This window comes from Scylla paramamosain, chromosome 45 (assembly GCF_035594125.1).
Source record: "Scylla paramamosain isolate STU-SP2022 chromosome 45, ASM3559412v1, whole genome shotgun sequence".
Classification (NCBI taxonomy): domain Eukaryota; kingdom Metazoa; phylum Arthropoda; class Malacostraca; order Decapoda; family Portunidae; genus Scylla; species Scylla paramamosain.
The window spans coordinates 4127501-4132500 of NC_087195.1; the positions used below are offsets into that span (position 1 = coordinate 4127501).

At 36.0% G+C, this 5000-nt stretch overlaps 2 protein-coding genes across 2 annotated transcripts in view; one reads left to right on the forward strand and one right to left on the reverse strand.

Moving 5' to 3' along the window:
- LOC135094324 (uncharacterized) overlaps positions 1-632 on the reverse strand; it is an 8632-nt gene extending 8000 nt beyond the window's left edge. Inside the window, exon 1 of the mRNA XM_063994321.1 lies at positions 1-632. This exon is cut by the window's left edge and continues 616 nt beyond it. The gene's annotated coding sequence lies outside the window, so the exon portion shown is untranslated.
- LOC135094501 (uncharacterized) overlaps positions 1-5000 on the forward strand; it is a 122539-nt gene that overhangs the window by 103636 nt on the left and 13903 nt on the right. The window lies entirely within an intron of this gene.

Consider the following 5000-nt stretch of genomic DNA (forward strand, 5'->3'; position numbering starts at 1 on the left):
CTCTTAACAAATCACTGGAAGTCTTGACGAAGTACTGGAATCCTCAAATGCTGGAAGTCTGGATAAATGGCAGATCCAGCGACTCATTTACCTGGGAGTCTTGAGTACTGGAATTGTTAGATGCTTGAAGTATTGATAAGAGAAAATTCCAGCATCTTTACAACCTGGACATGTTGACAAAGCGCTGGAAGTCTGGATAAGAGTCAGATCCAGTGTCTAAAGAACCTGGAAATCTTGACAAGCACCAGGAGAACTTTGAAACGAAACAAAATCTGAACAGCAAAATCCTGCCAAGTCCTTATTACGTCCTTATGACCCTTTGGAGGCCTCAGGAACCTCCGTGGGAAGCGTGTGGCGCGCTCTGGGAAGCCGAGACAATATGCACTGAGACAACAGACGTGTGGATCGCCGACGTACGAAGCTTAAAATGACTCAGTTTTCTTCCGCGCCTGTAAACTTGACTCCCTTCCTGCGCCCCTCCTAGCTTATTTTCCCTCCCTCCTCCCTCCTCCCGTTCTCTCTCCGCCTCCACGTATGTCATGGTGTTGTTAATAGCGAGGAAGCGGCTGAGGCGTGGAGGTAATGGGTGGCTAACAGACGCGGCGTGTGAGTTAGGCACTACCACCCTAGCAAGAGCGGTAAGCACGGAGCGTCACGTGAATCATATTAGATTTTGTATTCGCGTCCCCCCCCCCTCTCTCTCTCTCTCTCTCTCTCTCTCTCTCTCTCTCTCTCTCTCTCTCTCTCTCTCTCTCTCTCTCTCTCTCTCTCTCTCTCTGTGTGTGTGTGTGTGTGTGTTTTCTTTCATTTGTTGCATATCTAATTCATTTCGTTTTCTTTTTTTTACATTTTGTTATTCCAGACTTACATGCTTTTCTCCCTTTCTCTCTTCTTTGCATTCTTCTCAGTTGCTCTTTTTTTTTCTTTCTATCTTCCTTTCTTCCCTTCCTTTGTTCTTTCTTTTATTGATCTGTCTCTTGTCTCGCCGTGTGTTGAGTGACGTAACACTTTTATTTCTGTTTATTTGTGCTCATGCTAAAGATTTCCGTTTTCTCTCAACTAAAAGAGAACGGAATTAATTTAAGGCTGACTCCTTTATTTTTAGATCTATCCTATTTTCCTTTCCATCACGATTAACAGTATTCTTTCTATTTGATATGTTTTCCTCTGATTACTGAACAATCTTGAGACATTTCTTCTTACTGCACATCCACCTTCGAGCATTAAACTGGCTAGAAATTATTCCCTCCTCTTATTATTATTATTATTATTGTTATTATTATATATTTTCAACCCACTTGGGAGTTGACGTAGCCTGCCGTGCTGGTGGCGTATAGGTGTATTTTCGATAGGTTATTGGTGCATTCTTGAAGTATTTGTGTGTAGATCTGGATGTTGTGTGTTGTGTCTACAAAATGCAGAGGTGTGTCAGATGTGTTGTGGTTTGTGTCTATAATTCAAGACTGGCACCTCATATGACCTTTTTTTCTTCTTAATTTCCTTCTCCTTTTTATTATTATTATTATTATTATTATTATTGTTATTATTATTATTATTATTATTATTATTATTATTATTATTATTATTATTATTATTTGTACTTATATTTTGTTGCCCTTGGCCAGTACATCCGTCTTACATAATTCAAATTTCAAGAAGTACATGTGTTGTGTTGTGTGTTGTGCGTCTTTATAATGCTTTGTGTGCTAGAAATCGCTAAATCTATTCCTTTTATTCCTTTTCTTCTTCTTCTTCTTCTTCTTTCTTTCTTTTTTCTTCTTTATTTCTTTATTTCTTTGTCTTTCTTTCTTTTTTTGGTGTTTATAAAGATTTCATCTTTTCTTGTGGCGTGAACCGTTGCACATGGCATTTAAATAGTTAAACACTGTATCTGTAAATAGCGTCACCTTTTTTTTTTTTTTTTTTATCCAGTCAGAAAGTAACTGAGAGATATCCTTTCATATATTATTCTTGGGCGTCCTTTGAAATTAAGAAAACGCATTGTACTTAATTTAAAAGGACGCCAGTGTTCCAAGTAATCAATGTTGACTATATGAAAAAGACATCTTCCTGTTACTTTCTGGCATGACAAAAGGCTGACTCTCTTTACAAATACAGTGACACGCAGCAAAACCATTATAAACAATACAAACTTTATAAACATCAACAAGAAAGACAAAAAGGGAATTAAAGTTCTAGATTAAGAGATACGAAGCCAGTATAAGGTATCTTGAAGTGGTATCTGGTTCATGACTATAGATGACGGAAAACTTCAACTCATTCCTTATTACAAGCAGCGTTTTGTGACCCCGTTGCTCAGGCGGACTAATCTTCTTACTGATTGCAATAAGGGAAGAGTTGAGGTAGGCAATGTTTAGCCTAGTTCTTCAGTCATCTATAGCTACACACCAGACACGACTTCCCTGAATAGAATCAAAGAGTATTAAGGAGAATTGGCCGCATCATCACTATAAGAGAGATTTCAACGTTATTTTATGGACTTGAACACCACTATAAGGAACTGAACTCCATTACAAAGGGTTTCAATTCCAGCATAAAGGTTTCGATTCTATTATAAGGAATTCAATGCTACTACAAAAGGTTTCAGCAATATTATAAAGGCTTCTGTGCTATTATAAGGAATCCAACACCATAACGAAGCATTCAACTCCAATATAAGAACTTCAGCACCATTATAAGGAATCCAAACCCATTACTAGGAAAAAATTGGTTCTCAAATAGAGTGGTAGATGAGTGGAACGGACTCAGTAATCATGTAGTTAGTGCCAGGACACTAGAGAGCTTTAAGAGAAGATTAGACAAGTTTATGGATGGGGATAACAGATGGAAATAGGTAGGAGTGTTTCATACAGGGACTGCCACGTGTAAGCCTGGTCGCTTCTTGCAGCTTCCCTTATTTCTTATGTTCTTATGTTCTTATTACGTAGATTTCAGCACCATTATAGTAGACTTGAACACAATGATAAGGGATCCAGCACTGTTATAGAGGTTCGAATCCCATCACCAGCTGCTGTTCTTAGGATCACGTAAAAATTGCCTCAGATTTTCTTGAATTCGTCTCTTCTCTCCTGTAACGTTCAATAAGTGATATTTGCAAGTCATGTGTGTTGGTATTGTTGTTGTTTTCTTTCTTTCTTTTCTCTTTTTTCTTCTTTCTCTCTTTTTTCTCTTCTTTTTTTTCTTCTCATATATCTTTTTTTGTTTGTTCTCTCTCTCTCTCTCTCTCTCTCTCTCTCTCTCTCTCTCTCTCTCTCTCTCTCTCTCTCTCTCTCTCTCTCTCTCTCTCTCTCTCTACGAAACGAAGAACAATTTGCAAAACTGGTGTCATCCTACATTTTAATTTTAATGTCATGTAGTTGGCTCTGTCTTGCATGAGAGAGAGAGAGAGAGAGAGAGAGAGAGAGAGAGAGAGAGAGAGAGAGAGAGAGAGAGAGAGGGAGGGAGTTCTATAATCTTTAGCCTCGTTTTCTTTGCCTGAGTATCATTTGTGGGTCTCTATTTTATCTTCATTATCTCCTCTATAATTTTCCAGTATTTTGATATCTTAATTCTTCTCCTTTTCTGTCTATGTTTCTTTTTTTCTGTTTATTTGTTATAGTTTAATTTTATTTCTGTTTATTTTTATTGCTCTATTTTTATTATCATCCTCATTGGTTTCTTTATTCATCGTTTATTTTATTTTCATTTCGTATTTTCCCATTCTTTTTATTTTCTTATGCTTATTATCGTTATTAATTTTTACTTTTGTCAGTTTTCCTTCATTCTCTTCCACTGTCGGTATTTTCATTGGTTATTCTTTCATTTATCTGTTTTTTTTTTTCATGCATTCATTGCCCGCAGTTATTATTATTATTATTATTATTATTATTATTATTATTTGTTCTTTTTCAACTGTGTACGGGTTTACTATTAATGTTTTTATCACTTTTCACTCATTTCGTACTTTTTTTATCATGTACTGTTAAGATTTCTCATAATTTTTCATTCATCTGTTGTTCATGAGGTACTTTTAATATAATTCGCTATTTTTTCACCCATTTCCCACCTTTCATGAGGCACTTTTAATGTTATTCACCAGTTTTCATCCATTGCTTACCCTTTTGCGGATTAACATCAATATCACTCATCATTTTCCATTCATTTTGTCTCCTTTAAATGAGATCCCATTAATATTGTTCATTATATTTCATTCACTTCCTACTTTCCGTGAGTTACCGTTAATATTACCCCTCATTTCTCACTCATTCCTCGTTTTCTATGGACTCCTGTTAATATTTTTTTCATTATTTTCACTCATTCGATAATTTCCACTTGGTTGCTGATAATATTCATCATTTTTTTTTCCCTATTAATTTCCTGCTTCCTTCACGTGTGCTCAGTTCTCTCATTAACCACCACGTGAGCACCTGTACCTTAGTGCGGTGCTAATTAACCTACAACAGTTATCCAGTTCATATTTTACGTAGAGTTTCACAAAAGATACAGTTGGTTCATATTATTTATTTTATTTTTTTTCAAGCAGGTAATAATATAAGAAAGATTGGTTACGATTGTTGTTAGATTAAGTGACGTTAGGTTAAGTCAAGTTAGGTTAGGTTAAGTTAGGTTAGGTCAGGTCAGGTTAAGATGAATTAAGTTATGTTAGGTCAGAAGTTCGGTTAGATTAGGTTAGGTCAGGTCAGGTTCGGATGAGTTAAGTTATGTTAGGTCAGAAGTTCGGTTAGATTAGGTGAGGTCAGGTCTGACTAGAAGTTAGGTTAGCTTAGGTTATATCACGTTAGGTTTAGTGAAGTTAAATATTTCATACAAAAGGAGATGAAAGCTTTTAAATTTACACACATTATAATCGTACAATAATTAAGAGAGGTCCTGATAGAGATATTGAAGTGTCATAGGTGATACAAGCGTGATATAAACGGGACAGACTCATTAATCAAGACAGGACAACTAGTAACCAGTGCAAGCAAGATAAAGTTAGA